The 22,915-nt window shown below is 40.1% G+C and overlaps 1 pseudogene; it reads right to left on the bottom strand.

Annotated features, from left to right (window-relative positions):
* Window positions 1-2,540: 2,540 nt before the first annotated feature.
* Window positions 2,541-5,428, bottom strand: LOC148777599 (NADH dehydrogenase [ubiquinone] 1 alpha subcomplex subunit 12 pseudogene; annotated as a pseudogene).
* Between the last annotated feature and the right edge of the window lie 17,487 nt (window positions 5,429-22,915).

The raw sequence follows: 22,915 nt of genomic DNA, 5'->3' as shown, positions 1-22,915 counted from the left end.
TACTCCAGGGTCACAAGAATGCTTCAACAAACTCAAATCAATGTAATGCTGATTCACCATTTTAACAAAAGGAAAGATAAAAATCATAATCATCTCATGGTAGTTCTATTTTTAGTTTTTGAAAGACCTCCATACTGTTTTCTCCAGTGGCTGCACCAATTTACATTCCCACCAGCAGTGAATGAAGGTTCCCTTTCCTTCCACATCCTTGCCAACATTCGTTATTTGTGTTCTTTTTGATGATAGCCATTCTGATAGGTGTGAGGTGATGTCCACTGTGGTTTTGATTTGTATTTCTCTGATGACTAGCAATGTTGAACATAGTTTCATGTGCCTGTTGGCTGCTGTATTTTTCTTTGGAAAAATGTCTATTCAGTTCTTCTTCCCATTTTTAAATCAGGTTCTTTGTTTTTTTGATGTTGAGTTACATGAACTATTTATAGATGTTGGATATTAATCCTTTATTATTGTATCATTTGAAACTATCTTTTTTCCCATTCACTAGGTTGTCTTTTCATTTTGTTGATAGTTTCCTTTGCTGTGCAAAAGCTTTAACTAGGTCTCATTTGTTTATTTTTGCTTTTATTTTCTTTACTTTAGGAGACACTCAAACATATATATTGCTGCAGTTAATGTAAAAGAGCATTTTGCCTATGTTTTCCTCAAGGAGTTTTATGTTTCCAACCTTACATTTATGTCTGCAATCCATTTTGAATTTATGTTTGTATATGGTGTTACATATACATATATTCTAATTTCATTCTTTGTTTACATGTAGTGGTTCAGTTTTCCTAGCATCACTTATTAAAGAGACTGTCTTTTCTCTGTTGTATATTCTTGCCTTCTTTGTCATAGATTAATTGACTATTTTTGGACTCTATCCTATTCCATTGATCTATGTGTCTGTTTTTTGTGCCAATATTGTACTATTTTGATTATTGTAGCTTTGTAGTATAGTCTGAAGTCAGACCATGTGCATTCCCAAGTCTTTTGCTTTCTCAAGATTGCTTTGGCTATTTGTAAGTCTTTTGTGTTTCCATACAAATTTTAAAATTATCTGTCTTAGTCTTATGAAAAATGCCTTTGGTATTTTGATAAGGATTGTATTAAATCTGTAAATTTCCTTGAGTGATATGGTCATTTTAACAATATTGATTCTTCCAATCCAAGAACATACTGTATCTTTCTATTTGTTTATGTTGTCTTTAATTTTTTTCATCTTATAATTTTCAGAGTACAGGTTTTTACCTCTTGAGGTAGATTTATTCCTAGTTATTTAATTCTTTTTGATGTGATGTTAAATGGAATTGTTTTCTTAATTTCTCTTTCTGATACTTTGTTGTTAGTATATAGAAATGCAACAGACTTTATATATTAATTTTATGTCCTACAATTTGCTGAATTCATTGATAAGCTCTAGTAGTTTTCTGGTGGTGTCTTTAGGATTTCTAATGCAAAATATCTTGTCTTCTGCAAACAGTAATGGTTTTACTTCTCCTTTCCTATTTGTATTCCTATTATTTCTTTCCCTCTGATTACACTGGATAGGACTTCCAAACCTATGTTGAATAAAAGTGGCAAGAGGAGGGAGGTTTCCTCCAAATGTAATCAATTTGAGAATCTAGGCCCTACCTATCAAGCTGTAATACTGTTTGTTTCAGCCAAGGGGATGACAGAACTGTTTCTTTTATACAGGATAAGACCCTAGAGCCAACTACCTCTGATTGGCTGAAGAAACATTTGTAGTTCTTATGTAAACTAAAAGCTGCTTTCTTCTTTACGTAAACAATAGCTCTCTCCTCTACCGTCCTTAGGGCTGCCAGATGGTGCTAGTGGAAAATAACCTGCCTGCCAATGTAGTAAACATAAGAGATGTGGGTTCGCTCCCTGGATTGGGAAGATCCTCTGGAGGAAGACATGCCAACCCACTCCAGTATTCTTGCCTGGAGAATGCCAAGGACAGAGTAATCTGGTGGACTACAGTCCATAGGGTTGCAGAGATTCAGACACGACTGAAGCAATGCATATTCATTCATCCTACCACCATTTGCCTTGTGAATTCTAGCTGCTTGGGCCTCTGTGGACAATCAACTCTGTTTCCTCAACTCAGGGAAGCTCCCGGACTCAGCCTGGTTTCCTCCCTTGTCCCTGTACTGTAACCCGGAAAGGCTCCCAAGGCAGCAATTTGGGACAATCATAGGGTCTCTTTTCACAAATCACTCCCATGTGTTGCCTGATGCCCAATGCCTGAAGACTCCAACTTTTTACTTTTTAAACTTATTTGGCCTGTTATTTTAGTAATATTTCCATCAATGTTGCATCTCTTTCCTTCTTACCTTGATACTTGTAATTTAGGAGGAATCTATGTAGTTGGCATTTGAATAACATCAGTATACTTTAGTTCCACTTTTTTATCTGACTCTAATTTGACACTATTTTCCCTTAGTCAAACAATTTTAATCAAGTTAATGGTAAGCAGTTAAAGTGCAATTACATGAAAAGTCCTATATTTTATGTGTTTAAATTGTTTTTCATTGTCTTTACCTGTAAGGTGTTGAAGCAGGAGCCCACTCCTGACTCTTCTTTCTGGTAGAATAAACTACACACTGTTCTGGAGTGCCAGTTTGATGCTTTTTTGGTTTGTCCAAATAAACTTACCAGCAGTTGTGGTCTTATTGTTGGAGGGTTATTGGTTGTACAGAGAAGCTAAGGAAGCCATGCTGGTGGCACCATGCTTCTGTTCACATCCTGTGATATGGTTTTGCCATTTATTCCGATAGTGTGTATGACCCCTCAGTGATGGTCAGAAAACTGTTTATTGTCTTCAGAGTATTTATTTCCATATCTGTCTTCCCCACTATGTACCAATACTCACATCATTTGCTCTGAGGAAAATTCATATGTTGCTGCTGAGGTTGCCATGGCCTCTGACCTGCTGCAGCCTGCATTTAGGACTCACAGGAACTCTGTCATGTCCTATGGGGCCAGCCACCTCTTGTGTGGGTGGACCACACAAAAACCCATGCGGGGGAAGCCACCAGGTTATGTCTTCTTTGGTAAGAGTTAGAATTTGATTTTATGCATTTAAAACTAATTCTTTTCATTGTCATAATAAAAAATTATTTTAGGAAACACATTAGGATGAATATACAAATGTATGTTTTATAGCCAAATTCTAAAACTTAGAATGAGGAGGCAGGGAAGCAGAACCTTCTGGAAGATGAAGCACATTTTGACAAAGCACATTCTGACAATGCTTATTCCTTCTGGCTATGTTTAATTTACAAAATAGCATTCAAACAGCAAATACTTCAGTTCAAATGGGACAAGTCTGACTTGAGTTTCAGTTCAGTTTAGTTCAGTCGCTCAGTCATGTCTGACTTTTTGCAACCCCACGGACTACAGCATGCCAGGCTTCCCTGTCCATCACCAACTCCCGGAGTTTACTCAAACTCATGTCCATCGTGTCAGTGATGCCATCCAACCATCTCATCCTCTGTTGTCCCCTTCTCCTCCTGTCTTCAATCTTTCTCAGCATCAGGGTCTTTTCCAATGAGTCAGTTCTTCACATCAGGTAGCCAAAGTATTGGAGTTTCACCTTCAGCAGATTTAATTAGATGAAAAAAACTGCTGAAAATTAATAGAGTATTGAATTTTTGAAATACACTGTCCTGGGCTACTGGTAATTGTAATGACAATTGTTTTTCAGTTGTAGAATCAAAAGTTTGTATGAAATAAGTCGTTAGAATGGAGGAAAAAATCAAGAACACTGAGATACCATGAGGACCAGGAAATTGTTTTATAGCCTCAGGTTTGGAAAAATGTAGATTACTAGACTCAAATACTTATGAAATAAAGAATGAATGGAAGAATGAAGTCTGATTCCTTGAAGGCAGGGACTGTGCTTGTCTTGTTCACTGTTAAACTTATAATAGTTAGTTTTGGGTCTGGCACATTGTACTCAATAAACATTTTATTGATTGGGTTAATGAGTGAATTTAAATTATATGACCTACAGCTAATATCATTATGTGCAAATTTGAAAATATATTTTCAGTTTTGGAAATTTCCTTATATAATTGAGAAGTTATACTAAAAAATATGGGAGACAATCTGAGTCAATGATATACCGGTTAGAGGAATTTACATAGCTCTTCCAGTCTAGTGATGAAAGAATTTATGTTGCAAATAAGAGTTCTGTTGCAAAAGCTGGGAATGAAAGAGTTCTTGTGTAAGAGATCCCTTTTTTTCCATTTCTGTTTGAAGTACATTCCATGAAGAAGAAATGGAAAGATAAAAATGCCAGAAAAGCAGACACAGGAATTTAAAGAGAAAGGAAAATTAGTTAGCAGCCATGCACCACAAATCACTACTCAAAACAATGAAGACTCATGAGATCCAGAGAAAAGATGATGCAAATCCAAGGGTAGACCTCAGATGGGGGCTAGTTTGAACATTTCCCTGTCTCTCTCCCTCTCCCTTTATAAGACTTTTTTTTCACAAACTCCTTGTTCATTATAAGTAAAAATGCCCAGTTTTGTTCGAGTCCCTCGAAACTAGTTGTGGTGTAAAATGATCATGCTGTCAAGTCACTGTGGAGGCCCAGCTAAGGTCCATGGATGAAAATGCCTGGAGAGAGCAGGCCAGGTCAATAGCACTTCTGTTAGCTGCATTTCTGTTAGTTTTAATCCTATATGGGTGTATGAGAGGATATATTATCATCCCATCAGGAAGCAACTGCCACAAAACAAGACTGCCTAACATGAGAAATGCTAATGTTATAACTAGATCATTTCAGTCTTACTCACTGATGTTAGACTCCAGCTATTGGTGGAGGTACCTTTAGGTAGTTAGGTTAAGACACACACACACACACACACACACACACACACACAACTGCCCCTAGGTCATTCCCCCTCCTCCCTCCCCTGCCCGGGATGTTGGAGAATCTGTGTCAGCTTGAAACACTGCAGTAGCATCCCCTCTCTTTTCAATTTGGACCCCAAGCAAACAGTAAGACCTAGTTTGTGGGGACTTTGCCATTCCTCCACTGAGCAAAGGACAATTTCCTCTGTGTTGCAACTTTCTATTTGGCTAGAGGATAGAAGGGTTGGCAGGACTAGAGCTGGCTACTAAAAGCAGGCACAGTAAAACCTCACAATGATTTGCCTCTTTTTCAGCTTGGCACATCATGTTAGGAGCTGGAATAGAGAAACATTTGTAATAAATTGCAGTTGGGAGAGGGGCAACGGTGCTTCTGTAGAAGTCTTATGTTTTTATCCCCTCCCCCTCTTTCAGTAACATAGTTATGAGCCTCACTTTTGTTTTTCATATTTTAAATTCAGCCTGTACTGAACTTGCCACAGAAATAGATCTGCGCTGACACTCCCACACTCAAGCTGCCGGCTCTGCGTCGCAGGTTTGACATGGCTTGAGCCAACCCAGAAACTAGAAAGTTGAAGTGGCGTGAAAGATGTAGCTGCTTGAAGAGACCCTCTTCTGGGTTGGAAAACCTGGATCGTATTTCATTTCCATCCCGAAAGTCTTACAAACCTTTAACGTCGACACTAGGCTCATCACACAGTGATTGCCCACACTCACAAGGTCATAAAGGAAATTGCTTTATGACACATGCATATATATATGTGTGTGTGTGTGTGTGTGTGTGTGTGTATTTGCCTAAATGAAAGGGTACAGCAGGAATCTTTCTCACTTGGACAAGCTCTCCTGTGGATGCCTGATGCCTGGAAGTCAGATTAATGGAACTGCTGGGTGAGGGCCAGCCGACAGAGTGGGAGGTCAGCGTCAGGGAGGCCTAGAGGGAGGCAGCAGGAGGTCCTGGCAGGAGAGGTGGACAGAACATTAAAGGTGGAAGTCGGAAAGGCAGCCCAAGATGTCAGGGGCCCTTGCCAGAGGGGACCTCACTCCAGGGCTGAAAACCAGAGCAGACCTTAAACTCTTGGAGGAGCCCGAAGATGGAGTGGGAGGAAGGAGAGCCCAGAGCCCTATCCTTACAGGCTCATCATATCAGTCAGCATTTATGGAGCAACCGAGCCAGGCATGGATTTGCAGTGTTCTGTACACCAGTCATTGCTCTTGTCACAATGCATGTCATCTGTTTATTCACTCTCGTGCATGTCACAGGATAGCGAGTTCCTGAAGAGAAAGTTTCTATATGCCTTGATTACTGAACAGGGTACCTGGCATATAAACCTTTGGTAAGTGTTTGTTGATTGACTGAGTGACCTTGCATTTTTCAACAATCCTGTGAGGTATCATTATTCCCACGTTCCTGTGAGTGTCAGAGAGATGATGAGTGAGGAGAGGTCCCAGATTCCGCAAGGGCAATGTGGGGAATTTTTCAGATTGGAAGTTCTGGCGGTGGTGAAGGCGGAAGCAGCACTAGGGCTGACTTAGTATAAAATCCCTGAGCCACTAAGAGTCTGCCAATCCCACTCCCTGGGCCCCACCCTCCCGGCATGCCCATCCCTGCCTATGCCATAGGGGTAAATTTGCCAGACAGAATCTAGGACACCCAGTTCATTTGAATTTTAGATAAACAACAAATAATCTTTAGTATAATTATGTCCCAGATATTGTATGGATGTACTTAAAAGTATTCATTGTTTATTTGAAATTCAAATGTAACTGGCATCCTGTGCTTTTATTTGCCAAGTTTGGCAACCCTAGATGGTGGTTGATTTTTCAGGGTGCAGGTGAGAATCAGGAGGTAGGTTAACCCACCTCAGCATCGGGGTGCTCCGTGGGGAGAAGGAATGCTAGAAACACTGGGTTCTGATTTATCAGCAGTCCGAGTGCCCTTTTGTTACCTTCTCAGAAGGGGAGCCCAATGAGTGCTGCTTTTTTTTGCCCCCACCCCTGCTCCCCATGCATCTTGCTGTCATGTTTCCCAAGAAAGCTTGTGGCTGGGCTAGTTTGTATCTGTTCAGTATGGATGACCTGCTACAGAACAGGTGCTCAGTAAATATTTCTTGAGTGAGTGATGTCGCTCAGTAGTGTCTGACTTTTTGCGACCCCATGGACTGTAGCCTACCACGCTCCTCTGTCCATGGGATTTTCCAGGCAATGCAGTGGGTTACGATTTCCTTCTCCAGAGGATCTTCTCGACCCAGGGAATGAACACCAGTCTTCTGCATTGTAGGCAGACGCTTTACTGTCTGAGCTAACATTTCTTGAATGAATGAACAAATCAGTTTTAAAATGTGTCACCTCCCAAATGGTGGATTTCCTTTCTTCCAGACTGTCCACAGCCAACTTTGGCTGCATATTCTCAGGTTTAATTGCTTGTGGCTGAAGTATCAGGGCCCATTAGGGTCTCAGTGCAATAGCATGAGTATTTTTCTGAAAGAGACCCCTGGGCTGTTTCTCAGTAGGGGTCTGTAGGTGCGGTAGGCAATCTGATATTTCACCCTGTCAGTAGGCATGGCTCAGCAAGTACACTTGACTTGTGCAGTAAGCCTGTCTGAGAAGCATGGTGTCCAGGATGCCAGCCTTAGACCACGAACAACCAATAAGATCCAGCACATCAATATTAAGGTGATTATATAATTTAGTTTCTAAATTGAGATACTTTGATGCAGTAAAAGAGAATGAATGATGAAATTCATAGTGCCACTAAGACAAATGACATAAATTCAAACTGGGATATACTGTGAATAATAAACATCCCCTGGAGTCCCCTGTACATTGTGATCTCCAAATGCCACTCTTTGGGCACAGTAACCAAATTATCTGATTAGCTGCATATATGCCCTCAACTGTTCTTCCTTGAGGCTTTTTCTCAAGATACTTTATCAAGGGAGAGTCTATGAGTCTGTTTTCCTCACATAACTGACTCATGTAATACTTTGCTGAGTATATTTCTGTCTCCATCACAGATTACAGTCTCTTAAAGATATTGGTCCATGCCATCTACCTTTATATACCAGCATATGGCACAGTCCCCTGCACTTGGAAAGTATACTTGGATCAACAGTATAGGCTGTTATGATGCTGCAGTAATAATAAACCACCCCCACCCTCAAATTTTGGTGACTTGTAAGAAAATGAGTTTTTATTTTTTGCACCACATATCCAGAGTTGGTCAGCTTGGGTGCTGTTCCACCTCCTGTTTAATCTGGAACCCAGACAAATGAGCATTTTTTAAATCTGGAATGTGGCAGGTCTCATGGAAGAGAGAAAAGAGATGTTGAGTCATAAGCTGGGTCTTGGAGCTTCTGCTCAGGAGAGAGGTACCTTCACTTGCTTTCCATTGTAAAGCCGGTGAGGCAGCCAAGTCTGCTTGAGTGAGGAAAGGAAATAGAATTCTCTCACAAGGAAGAGCAGCAAACGTTTTGAACAATAGTACCAAATCTACTATACACCCAGGATATGTGAAAGGAATTCAATTTAACATCATTAGTTACTCCAGACTTTACTGACATGAAGAAGGGGTGAAGTGGGATGTGATGGGGATGGGGTAGGGGAAAAGCACACTCTGTGTGCATCCTGTGAGAGGCCCAGCCTGTCTGCTCACCTTCCTGCTTTCTTTAAAGGCACATTTGCACTTGAGAGGAACAAAGAAAGCTTCAGTTCTAGACTTTTCCTTCCTCATCTAAAAGGATTCTTATTCTTCCCCGGGTCATGGCTGGGAAGAGAGTCTAGCCATTCTAGAAAGTTCAAAGAATAGTAACTCTGATTTCAAACCATGCCATCTCTGGGGTTAAATGAATTTCTTCAATTAATTGATACCTATCACCTACCAAGTACCAGGTACCAGACACTGTCCAGGGGCTCACAAAGGTTGCAGTAATGTCAAGATTCTTGCCTGCAGGCAGCTTGCACTCCAGTAGAGGAACAAGACATGCACTACTAATTCTAGGTGAGGTGGCATATGTCAAGCCCTCAAAGCTTGAATTCCTGTGTTCCAGCCCACTTGAGCCTGATTGTGAGTCCTGGCCAGACTGGGTTTAACCAGACACACCAGGTGCGGACGGAGTCCCAGTGGTTATTAAAGTGAATCCTGTTTCTTCAGGAAGCCTTTCTCAACTAAGGTAGAGGATGTTGATAATTCCTACCAGACTCAGCTTGACCCCTTTGCTCTCCCTCCTGTGATGTGCACTTTGAATATAATTATCAAGATATTTAATTGATTTATTGTGTAATATTTGAGTGCACCATGACCCCTGTGATCCAACCCCCAAAATGCAATTATACAAATTCAGTTGGATTTTTCTTGGTGATACCACAGTCTAGGGGAGATCATTTCTATTCTGAGGAGCTAATTAGACAAGAAAGAAAAGGAAGGAAAGCCATTAGGACCCACCCTGGGCAGACATCAGGCATTCTCAGCCATAACAGTCCTGTTTAAGGCCACCCTAACAACCGCAGCATTGCTTCACAGAGAGTCACTTAGCTCCTAGGTGAGCTGTTTCACCATCCATGTCTCATTAAGTGGTTTTGAGAAATTTAGAATTAGCTAAGGTCTTAGGACAGGTTTCTAGGTGTCTCAGTGGTAAAGAAACTGCAAGCCAATGTGGGAGATAAAGGTTTGATTCCTGGGTCAGGAAGACCCCCTGGAGAAGGACACTCCAATATTCTTGCCTAGGAAATCCCTCAGACAGAAAAACCCGGAGAATTATAGTTCATTGAGTTGCAGAGTCAGACATGACTTAGCAACTAAACAACAACAACATCAAGGTCTCAAGACACAGGTCTTAAAATGAACAGATTTTAACTATACCCCCCAAGCATACTTCTCAGCAGATTCTAGAATTTTGATCCATTGATGTTCTGATTCCACATTGATGTCTCAGACTTATTTTACCCATGAAAAACTGAAGTTCAGGGAGATTTAAACAAATGTTCCTAAGGTCATATATTGTCCAATTGAAACATTCTCCAACTGTAAAATATTGGACCTATATAAGAACTGGGATACATTAGGACATTTGATGGCAAGAAAGGGCCAGTTTTCCTGAGTTCCACATTTGTATTGATCTCTCTTTTTATATATTTTTCAGTTTTTAAGAGTCATACTAAATAACTCTGGAGAGCATGTGCTGTCTGTTTCACAATAGTACTGATTCTTTAAAAGTCAGATTTCTGAGTCATGTTGAATTATTCACACAAACAAAACCTGGCAAATGGAATAATAGGGACAAACACAGTGACATTATGTGTCTCTTCTATAGAAGGCTACAGAGAGGCCCAGAAAGGAAGTTTCTGCAGAAATTAGGGCAAAACTGAATGCTGAGCTTCACCCAGTTACAATGACTGATAAAGAAGAATCATGTCTGGTGAACTCAACGAAAGTGGAGTTTTTTCATTAGTAAGCAACAAACTGCTGTCGGTATGGAATTTAACTACTTAGTTAAAAGTGAACTGTATTGTGAACTCCACTTTACTGGCTCCATGAACATCCTCATATATGTGAGGTTCATTTCTGGATCCTCCTGCCTTTTCTCCAGGAGTCAAAAATAGTCCTAGTTTTTCAGGGACAATTCTTATTCATATGTTTCTTGGTCCCTCTTGGTTGGAAATAGCTCCCCTCATCTTGATTGCCTCTGATGGGGATTTGAATACGCATCCTTTATAGGCTTCATAAGATTCTAGCCAAGCATATAATTATCATCATGTTTTATTTCCTCTGCTGTATAATAAGCCACCTGAAGACAGGGATTGTGTCTTTTCTCCAGTATGTCCTCACAAGGACTAACACCATGCCAAGTACATATTCCACATCCTCCAAATGTTTGTGTATTAAGGGAAACCAAATTATATGTTAACTGATAGGGCCAGGGTTGGGAGAAAGCCTGAAAAACAGTCTGCTGATATAAAGGAAACAAAAGAAATTCTGAATATTTTAAACATTAGACTTAAGATAGGGTAACAATTGCTTTTCAACTTTGGAGGAGATTTTCTCTTCTGTTCATAGTGTATTTTCTATGATAGGATTATTTTATATTATAAAAAATGAGTTAACTACATTATATTTTGGGCTTAAAAGAAAGTATGTTTCCTTAGGGAAATAGCAAAAAGACTGAAATATTACTTTCTTCTTTTTCTATGCTTATATTATCCTAAATAACACAAAGGCCACCTTAATGACCTGTGTTAGAAAGTTGTCTTTTAGAAAATCTTCATAAAATGTTACACTATTATTCAAGTTCCCTGTGCAGGGTTGACAGCCCAGTTACCCTGTTTGCCTTTTAAAAATTCTCCATATTGTGTGGTGGCATAGAGGGCTAGACCCTGTGGGAAACACTGGCATATTTTATGAGTAGACAAGGCTGAGGCCAGCCAGCCTAGAGTGAGAAAAAGATTAAAGGGAGAAAGGCCAGTCCCTGGCCCACTGTCACCCTGCCGGCCCTGGTCAAGAGCAAGCCGATATAGTACAAGTTCTCCACAGAAGATTCCTTCAGTAGATGAATCCCTCTAGTTTAGAGTGACATTTTCTGTGGTCAATTGTGTATATTTGGCTTGTGTTAATAAAGAGTTTGTACAGACATTTGCGATGTATTGATGCTCTAGATACTGTATATATTATAAAGAACCAACAAGGGGGAATAGATAAAGGTGAGTACCTTCCATGTTTTAGGTAATGTACCTTACTTACCTCAATAATAACAACGATGATGGGTCTTCCCAAGTGGCACTGTGGTAAAGAATCTGCCTGCCAATGCAGGAAATGCAGTAGACACCAGAGACATGGGTTCAATCCCTGGGTTGGAAAGTTCCTCTGGAGTACGAAATGGCAACCTACTTCAGTATTCTTGCCTGGAAAATTCCATGGAGAGAAGAGCCTGATGGGCTACAGTCCATGGGGTTGCAAAGAGTCAGACATGACTGTGCACAGCACACAAAAACAGCGATGATGATGATAGCAAAAATAACTATTTTTAATAAGTGCTTGCTCTGTCCACACATTTAGCCTTTTAATTCTTCCAGCAAACTTTAAACGTACTCTGTCTGCTTTGCAGAGGAATAAAGAAGCTGATGATTTTTTTTTAAAATTTATTTTATTGGAGGCAAATTACCTTACATTAATATATTGGTTGGTTTTGCCATACATTAAGCTGGTGCTTTTAAGCAACTTGTTCAAGGTCTTGGTTAGTACCTAAGCCAGAATTTGGTTTGGTTGCAGGGTCAGCCCTTATCTCAGTCTAGCTCAAGGAACAAAAGAGCTTTTTTCTTTCTTTATTTATTTTTTAAATTTTATTTTAGAATACTTCAGACAAAAATTTGTGAGGCAAGTACAGAGTTCCCTTATACACAACACTTAGTTTCACTTGTTAACATAATTGTATAGTTTCTCTGTCATAATTAAAAATAATTGTTAACATATTGAATGGTTTTTGTCATAATGAAAAAGTCCATATTTACACATTATTGTGAACTAAGCTCTGCTGCTCATTCAGATTTCCTTGGTTTTAATCCAGAGTCCTTTTCCTATTCCAGGATCCCAGCCAGGATACTGTATGAAATTTAGGGATCTTGTCTCCCGGTGCTCATCTTGGTTGTGATAGTTTCATAGACTTCCCTTGTTTTTGATGGCCTTGACAGTTTTCAAGCACACTGGTCAGGTATTTTGTAGATGGTCCCTCAACCAAGGCTTGTCAGTGGTTTTCTTATAACTTGACTGGGGTTATATGTTTGGGGAGGAGGAACACAGACATAAAGCATTGTCATCATCACATCATGCCAAGGTTATGTGCTATCAACATGAATTTTCACTGTTGATGTTGACTTTGATTGCCTGGTAAAGGTAATGTTGTCAGGTTTCCCCACTTTAAAATTACTCGTAACGAATTTTTGTTGTTGTTGAAATAATTTGGAGAAACCTCACAAAAGTGAATTCTAGCTGGGTCCTCAGGTATTGAAAATTGTCAGGAAGCTACTGATGTTTTCTCTTTGGGACTATAGGCTCTCCCATTCCCTTTACTCTGAGTGTTTTTTTCACTCTCTCTGTTTTTTACTAACTCGCGATAGATTCCTGATGCTCAATAACTCCGTTTTCTGATTTCACTCTTCTCTTCTCTCTCTGCTTTTGGACTTGGCTGCTGGCAACCTGCCCCATGAGCCGCTCACCTTTTCCTGGTCAGGGACTTGCTCAGCACGTGTCTCACTTGCTTCTAGTTTATTCTCCCCATCGCAGCTCCTGGTGCCAGTCGCTGTCATAAGCACTTGTCCCTGAACTAATTTGATCATTAAAACAACACTGTAAGGTGGGACTTCCCTGATAGTCCAGTGGACAGGTCTTGGCACTTTCACTGTCCAAGCGCTGGATCCCATCCTTACTTGGGGAACTAAGATCTTGCAAGCCACGCTGCATGGCCAAAAAAAAAAAAAGAAAAACAACTCTATGAAGTAAGTGGAATATCTCTGTTTTGTAGATGATGACATTGGGGTCCAGAGAAGGTTAAGAAACTTTTATGTAAGTGATAGACTTAGCGTTGAAGCCAAATTTTTCAGATTCCAAACCCAATGCTTGAATATCTAAAAGGAGTTTAACTGGGACTGTATAGAATTATACTTGCCCTAGATTAGCCAGCTAGTAAGTGGTGGAGCTGGGCTCAGAACCTGGTTTTTTCAGGCTGACGTCCACCATACCAGCTTGTCTTCCAAAATACTGCAATGTGTAAATTAACCAGATGAATTACATTGTTTTAGGCCTGTTCTGAAAAAGTGAAAATAAAGATGTAAAATCTAATACCCAATCATCAGACTAAATCAGCTCAGGCCTGGGCTTTAAAAGTCTCTGGCATTCATTTGAGTGAGTACTCAATCAGATAAAGAAATTGTAGATCTGGACCTTGTGATTAAAATCAAATATGCATTAGGAAGTTTGCAAGGCTAGTGTATAAGAAGAACAGAAAGAAAAATAATCAATGAAAACATAGAAACTTCAGTGGCACTGTTTACAATAGGGAAGACATTGAAGCAACTTGTGTCCATTAGCAGATGAATAAATAAAGAAGATATGGTATTGTTGTGTATATATATTACTCAGCAATAAAAAAGAATGAAATATTGCCATTGGAAGCAACATGGATGGACCTAGAGACTATCATACTAAGTGAAGTAAGAGAGGAAGATAGATATTATATAACTTATATGTGGAATCTAAAAAAAATGATACAAAGAAACTGATTTACAAAATAAACTCACAGACATAGAAAACAAACTTATGGTTCAGTTCAGTTCAGTCGCTCAGTCGTGTCTGACTCTTTGTGACCCCGTGAATCACAGCACGCCAGGGCTCCCTGTCCATCACCAACTCCCGGAGTTCAATCAAACTCATGTCCATCGAGTTGGTGATGCCATCCAGCCATCTCATTCTCTGTCGTCCCCTTCTCCTCCTGCCCCCAATCTTTCCCAGCATCAGAATCTTTTCCAGTGAGTCAACTCGTCGCATGAAGTGGCCAAAGTATTGGAGTTTCAGCTTCAGCATCAGCCCTTCCAATGAACACCCAGGACTGATCTCCTCTAGAATGGACCGGTTGGATCTCCTTGCAGTCCAAGGGACTCTCAAGAGTCTTCTCCAGCACCACAGTTCAAAAGCATCAATTCTTCTGCGATCAGCCTTCTTCACAGTCCAACTCTCACATCCATACATGTTACCAAAGGGGAATAGAAGAGGGATAAATTAGGAGTATGAACTTAATACTACCATATATAAGATAGATAAACAATAAGGATTTACTGTATAGCACAGAGAACTATATTCAATATCTTGTAATAAACTATAATGGGAAAAAATCACAAAAAAAGAATATAGATATATACATATCTATTTGTACAAAATCACTGTTGTTTACTCGAAATTAACACAATGTTGTTAATCAACTATAATTTAATTTAAAAAGTACTAAAACTTCCATAGGTGTCAAATGTGCTGTTTTGTGGATCTTAATTTGTATGTGAAAGTAAAAGTCACTCAGTCGTGTCTGACTCTTTGCAACGCCATGAACTATACAGTCCATGGAATTTTCCAGGCCAGAGTACTAGAGTGGGGAGCCTTTCCCTTCTCCAGGACATCTTCCAAACCCAGGGATAGAACCCAGGTCTCCCACATTGCAGGTGGATTCTTCACCAGCTGAGCCACAGGAGAAGCCCCTTGCATGTAATTTGTATGTACATTGGTGCAAATGCTGGGAGCCATGCATGTTGAAGGTTTTTTCTGTTACTCTTGCTATCCTGGAGTACTGAGCAATTGCCATGGCCTTGAACTTACAGGAAATAACTCCACTTAATCTTGACTTTTCTTAATGCATCAGTGGATGTAGTAATGACAAAGTAGTTAGTAGTGACGGTGAAAGATGACGGTAGCTTATGCTAGGTGGTACTAGAAGAGGCAGAGGAAAAGAATAAGTAGTTTTAAGATACTTAATGTGTATTCAAAGATGTGGAAGTTGTCAAGGATGATGCGTGGGTAGCAGTGTCATCTACTGAGACAAGGACACTGGAAAAAACATATTTGGTTGGCATGAGGTGGGGCAATCATGACTATTTATTAGATGTCCAAAGGGAGATGGATATATGGCTAGAATCCGGGGAGAGTTCTGGGCTAGAAAGATGTATTTTGTGTCATTTACATACAGGTAAGTAAAACTATGGGTATTGTTCAAAGCTCCTAGAAAATGAATGAAAATATAAGAGGGCCTAATGACTAGATAATAATTAATTTGCAAAGGAGAAAAATAAGTAGTAGGCTAATAATTGCAGACAACCTGGAAAAAATACAGGTGAATGAGTATGAGAACTGGAAATAGTCCAGTGCTAGGAATGAGAGTGTTTCAATAAGAGAGAGGTTATAGATTAACAGACCATAGAATCATTAGTTAATTCATCAATTAATCAAACAAGGTCAGAATTTCTTCCGTGTCAAACAACAGTTGAGAAACTGAGACTATCAAGAGTATTAGGGCCTCAAAAGCTTAGTTCTTTGACACAGCCTCAGCTACTTAGTTCTTTGACACAGTTATAGCTGCTCAGCTACTGAGTTGAGTCAGAAGCTGGTTGTCACTCTACTTCTGATTTCTTCTCTCTATTATTTTTGTCATTTCTTTGCATTTAGCACTTCCATCAAGGACTAGGCAGGAATAGAGACAGAAAGTTATAGTAAAACACTAGTTTTTTTCCTAATGCTGGTACATAATTGATGGCGTAAGAATAAAATCCTAAGAACAACTGCCCTTCTAAAATTTTGTTTTTTATTGTTATCCCTGAGTCTCATTACTTAAACTAGACTACAAAGTGTCTAACTCTAATATCTTTCCGACCAGGATCTTTCAATGTTTCAAAGCAATTCAAGTGACTATAAGGCATCAAAAAAAGCAAAGAAGCTATTATCAAGGAGACAGCATACACTTGACAACTATTTAATATTTCAATGTCTTTTATGTTCATATCCATGTAAATATTAAAAAGATAATAGCATGTGCAGTTAGATACAGGATCATATAAAACAGCAAAAGTAGTTATTTTCCCTCTTTGTTGATTGTTATCCCAGAGGAGGAAGAATCTTCATATCACAACTCCAATGTTGCACTAGAATGGGATAATGTAAAAACTCAGAATAGCTTGAAAATCCTTTCAATTAGAGACAAACAGGATTAATTTTGTGAGAGTCCTTTATTATGCAGAAACTTCTTATAATCTTTGTATCCTGATTGATATTGACTAAACAGTATTTAGGATAATGGTTTTCGGATTATTGTATCTTTTGATATGAAATGACATTATGCAATAAAAAGGCAATCGTTTTGCTGGTGAACGTATTATTCTAATCAAATATTTGGTTTGGCTGTTTCATACTGGAAACAGAGCAATGTCTGGCCTTAGGAGCCATGGAGGAGGCACACACCTCTCTTTTGAGATTTAAGCTTTCTCCAAAAGTTCTGTGCTTCATAACATCTCAGTCCTTGACTCCCACCTCAATCAGCCATTGTGCTAAACATTCCCATTACTCACTCTTTTGAATAAAAGCACTGATGTGTAAATGCTATCTTGGGATGATAAGATATAAAATAATTTGTTTAAGATAAGGCATTTCATTTCCTCTTGAGATTAAAACATTTGGGTATCAGAAACAGCCAATTAAACACTCAGTACCTTGTTAACCATCTTGTGAGATATAAAGTAGTATATATTTTTCATGTCCTCGCACAACTTACATTCTTATTTTAAGCCATACTGAATAGAAAATGAGGCTGGCATTCATCTTAACACTGTGAAGATAAGAAAGTAAAATCTAGAAAAAGTGTGTTTTAATGACCAAAAGAGATCCAAAGCTTGATCTAGTTATTTTAAAGAACTTTCAATGGAAAAAAAAATAGCCATGTCTTTCAGGCAGGAGCTTCAATATTCCACTTCATTTTTATTTTTTTAAATCTCATTTATTATTATTTATATAATTATTTATTGGCTGTACTGGGTTTTGTTGTGGTGCACAGGCTTCTTTAGTTGTGGCATGGGCTTCCCTGGTGGCTCAGAGGTTAAAGCATCTGCCTCCAATGCGGGACACCCGGGTTCGATCCCTGGGTTGGGAAGATCCCCTGGAGAAGGAAACGGTAACCCACTCCAGTATTCTTGCCTGGAGAATCCCATGGACAGAGAAGTCTGGTAGGCTACAGTCCACGGGGTCGCAAAGAGTCGGACACGACTGAGCGACGGAAGGGAACGGAACGGAACGGCAGACTTAGTTGCCTTGTGGCATGTGGGATCTTAGTTCCCAGAGCAGGGATTGAACTCATGTCTCCTGCATTGGAAGGCATATTCTTCACCACTGAACCACCAGGCAAGTCCCAATGTCTCACTTTAATGGCTCATGAAGTTACCATTCCTTGTGTTTAGGTATATTGCTCTTTGTTCTCTAGACCATTCACTTATTTTTCATATTTCACTTATTTACATCCATTTCTCCATCTCAAAAATTGACTCCTGGGTGGGATAGACTGTGCAACTTCACTCATTTCACTACTTATCACATCTCAGGATACTCCCACCAACAGTCTCTGTCACTCTTGACCATAACTGCAGGGTCAGGACTCTGTACATGAACACAAAGGCCTTCCTATGGAGGCAGAGGCTAAAAGGTGCCCGCTTGACAAATAATGTGATTCCCTGTGTTCCTGGATCAGAGAGTCTACTTCTGCCAACCTAGTCCCGCTCTGAACTCTGGTCAATAAGGATCTTCTTTTAACTTTTTCCCCTCCTCTCCATCTTGCTGCTCCTGACCATCTGTGCTGTAGCTCGTTATCCTGCAGAGAACCACTTCCCAGCATGGGACTGACACTTGTCTGCAAGACTGATTCCTAAATGTTCTGCACATTGTCTTCGTGGATGACTGTGGTCACTAACTGAAAGTTAGACAATAAGCAAGTCAGGACATGTCAAGGGTATTTGGAAAAAAAACAGTTAAAGAAAAATTACTTGGGTGGAAGATAAAAGTCCAATGTGTTTTCATTTAATTTGGCTGATATAGTACGGTATTAAATTATCCAATCATCCATATTCATTGCCAAAGAGTCATTTTTGTGGTAGCTAAATCTAAAAGAAATCTGTAATATACATCCATAAATAAAATCAGCTGCCTTACAGTTTTTATTGGCTTCAATGAGAGGATAACATAAATAGTATTTTGTTTCTATCATAACACAGTTATTAAGGCAGGACAGCCAAATGTTATTGTAGTTCCTCCTAATTATATAATTGCCATTATGTAAACTGATTTCCTTTATTCTGGTTAAAGAAGAGACTGTTTTATACAGTTCAACAATGTCACTGGTGTGTTAGTAAAGCACTATATGTATCATTCAGGATTCATCCATCATCTTATACTCACAAAATTTTACTCAACATTATCATTACCTCTCTATGGAAGGTAAGAATTTTACATTTGCAGGAAAACATAGTCTTGCCTTATTCTTAGAGTGAATTTTTCTTAAGAACTAATTTCAATACAAATTAATTAACCAAGGTTCTTTCCAGTTAGAAAAGACATTGGAATGTATAGTGTGTGTGTGTGTTTTTTTTTTTTTATGGAGTATATTTTTCTGACAATTTCTTAACCTGCAGTAGAAGTCTTGACCTGCTTTAGAAAGTCTGTTATCTTGAATTGGGTTAAATTTGAGATGCTGTGAAAGTGCTGCACTCAATATGCCAGCAAATTTAGAGAACTCAGCAGTGGACATAGGACTGGAAAAGGTCAGTCTTCATTCCAATCCCAAAGAAAGACAATGCCAAAGAATGCTCAAACTACTGCACAGTTGCATTCACCTCACACACTAGTAAAGTCATGCTCAAAAATCTCTAAGCCAGGCTTCAGCAATAGTGAACCGTGAACTTCCAGATGTTCAAGCAGGTTTTAGAAAAGGCAGAGGCACCAGAGATCAAATTGCCAACATCTGCTGGATCATGGAGAAAGCAAGAGAGTTCCAGAAAAACATCTATTTCTGCTTCATTGACTATGCCAAAGCCTTTGAATGTGTGGATCACAATAAACTATGGAACATTCTGAAAGAGATGGGAATCCCAGACCACCTGACCTGCCTCTTGAGAAACCTGTATGCAGGTCAGGAAGCAACAGTTAGAACTGTATATGGAACAACAGACTGGTTCCAAATAGGAAAAGGAGTACGTCAAGGCTGTATATTGTCACCCTGCTTATTTAACTTATATGCAGAGTACATCCTGAGGAACGCTGGGCTGGAAGAAGCACAAGCTGGAATCAAGATTGCCGGGAGAAATATCAATAACCTCAGATATGCAGATGACACTACCCTTATGGCAGAAAGTGAAGAGGAACTCAAAAGTCTCTTGATGAAAGTGAAAGAGGAGAGTGAAAAGGTTGGCTTGAAGCTCCACATTCAGAAAACAAAGATCATGGCATCTGGTCCCATCACTTCATGGGAAATAGATGGAAAAACAGTGGAAACAGTGTCAGACTTTATTTTTTTGGGCTCCAAAATCACTGTGGATGCTGATTGCAGCCATGAAATTAAAAGACGCTTGCTCCTTGGAAGGAAAGTTATGACCAACCTAGATAGTATATTAAAAAGCAGAGACATTCCTTTGCCAACCAAGGTCCATCTAGTCAAGGCTATGGTTTCTCCCATGTATGGATGTGAGAGTTGGACTGTGAAGAAGGCTGATCGCTGAAGAATGGATGCTTTTGAACTGTGGTGTTGGAGAAGACTCTTGAGAGTCCCTTGGACTGCAGGGAGATCCAACCAGTCCATTCTAAAGGAGATCAATCCTGGGTGTTCATTGGAAGGACTGAAACTCCAATATTTTGGCCACCTCATGCGAAGAGTTGACTCACTGGAAAAGACTCTGATGCTGGGAAAGGTTGGGGGCGGGAGGAGAAGGGGACGACAGAGAATGAGATGGCTGGATGGCATCACCGACTCGTTGGACATGAGTTTGAATGAACTTGGGAGTTGGTGATGGACAGGGAGGCCTGGTGTGCTGTGATTCATGGTTCGCAAAGAGTCAGACACGACTGAGCGACTGAACTGAACTGAACTGAGATAGTCTCAAGCCATATGTAATGAAATAGGCAGAACAGATAATGTTTTTGAAATAACCTTCCTGTAACCCTGTTCACAATGCTTTTTAGGAAAGATGATGAATTTCCTTCTCTTTATTTCTTGGACATGGCTTGAAAGGCAACTGGCTTTAGTGGAGTCAGAAACTCTGACCCTGTGATGCTGGGCAAGACAGTATATATATTTGAGCTTCAGCTCTCTCTCTGTAAAGTGAGACGTTAAATGGAATGTTCTTTGACTTCCCTTTAAATTATATAGCAATTGTAAAAAGCTGATTAAGCTGGGTTCTTTGAAACAGATGATAGAGAGAAAGGCAGCAAAATAGCAGAGGAAGAAAACCCAAGAAGTGGAGAACATGTGGGACGCTGTGAGGGCGGCTCTTCGTGGCTGGCAGCCTGGCTCTCGTTCCTCCCTCTGTTTCCGATAGCTTTCTCCGCGCTACCTTGAATGATCTCACACCACAGGGAAAGTCTGGGTGTGGGTTGAAAAGGAAGGGGGTGAGTTCTACTGGTTGAGAATGACAGGCTTAGTCTGAAATTCATTAGTTCCTTAGTTCAGTTGAGTTCAGTCTCTCAGTCGTGTCTGACTCCTTGCGACCCCATGAACCACAGCACTCCAGGCCTCCCTGTCCATCACCAACTCCTGGAGTTTACCCAAACTCATGTCCATTGAGTCGGTGATGCCATCCAACCATCTCATCCTCTGTCATCCCCTTCTCCTCATGCCCCCAATCTTCCCCAGCATCAGAGTCTTTTAAAAAGAGTCAGTCACCTCTTCACATCAGGTGGCCAAAGTATTGGAGTTTCAGCTTTAGCATCAGTCCTTCCAATGAACACCCAGGACTGACCTCCTTTAGGATGGACTGATTGGATCTCCTTGCAGTCCAAGGGACTCTCAAGAGTCTTCTCCAGCACCACAGTTCAAAAGCATCACTGCTTCGGCGCTCAGCTTTCTTTATAGTTCAACTCTCACATCCATATATTATTACTGGAAAAACCATAGCCTTGATGAGATGGACTTTTGTTGACAAAGTTCCTTAAGTGATAGTTAAAATAATGGAATATTAGGTCAGAGGGCCAGTTGTTAAAAACAGACAAAAATGACTGCTAATCCCAAATCCCCCATGATGTCATTTGAGGCAAAAATTTCCAGAATTAACAAAAAATTTAGTTATATCATTTGTAAAATCAATACATGTCACACCCCTAAAACACATCCTTCTCCTTAAAATGCTACTCAGAGAATGTTTTTTCTGTTCTAAATTTGATTCCTAGGTACTCTTTGACTGTGTGCGTGTATGTGTACATGCACGTGTGTGTTTATTTTTTATAAAGTCACCTGGAAGCCTATGATGGCGCCAAAGAAGTCTGCCTGCTGGCTGAAGCACATCTCATTTCCTCTAGATCTGTGCTTGTCACAGTACATTGTAGTGGTCTGTCTTCTTTTCACTGCCCAGCAAGAAAAGTCCCTTGAGGACACAAATTACATCTTATGTTTTCCCAGAACCCAAACTGCCTTCGGCTCAGAGTGGATCAGGCATGGTGCTAGGGTGTTGATGGGTAGATGAAAGTTATGGTTCAGTGGGGGTCTCTGGAGCAAAAATTGTCTATGATGTCAATATATGGCAATAAATTCTAAATTTATATGTGACCCAGGGGACAATAGGTCATAAAATATTTGGCTGTAAAGGTAGAAGGATGAGAGAGTGTGGTCACAGAGTAACTTGCCTTGTAATCACTGAATATTTGACTTTTCCTATTACCACTAAATACTGCTGAAACGAGAGATAAGAAATGCTGAATTAGAGAGTCAGTTCCCTTGTTTCCAGTGAAGTGATGATGGTTCATAGTTCCATACAGGTGCAACTTGTAGTCAGGATTTAAAACTTTCAACAGTAGGCAATAGCCCCACCTTGCTCCCAGTTCCAACCATATGCCAGATACTCCAGACTGGGAGGAGGTGAATGCAGGGCTCACCTCAGATTCTGTCCACTCAGCCTGTTCTGTAGGTCTGGAAATGCTTCCCTCCACTTTTCCGTCTGATGATTTCCCACACATCTGTGGTAGGTTAAAGATGGCTGCTAATCCTCTCATTGAGAGACGGAGTCTGTATCCCTTCACTTTGAATCTGGTTTGACACTGTGACTACTTGACTGATAGCCTATGATGATTCCAAGCCCCAGAGACTGGCAGCTTCCACTTCCTATCTCTTGGAAGGCAGGCTCTGGAGGAAACTGTCACGTGATAGGTCTGGCTTCCCCTGAGACTGCCATGCCTGTGAGAAGTCCATGCCCTTGAGAGGCCATCAAGGGGGAGATGTCATGTGAAGAAAGGGAGAGGCCAAGGGACACTGAGGTACCAGGG

The sequence above is a fragment of the Moschus berezovskii genome, chromosome 6 (assembly GCF_049115385.1).
Source record: "Moschus berezovskii isolate FMDL1 chromosome 6, NW_MosBer_1.0, whole genome shotgun sequence".
NCBI classification, from domain to species: Eukaryota; Metazoa; Chordata; class Mammalia; order Artiodactyla; family Moschidae; genus Moschus; species Moschus berezovskii.
This window is presented reverse-complemented; position numbering and strand designations above follow the sequence as displayed.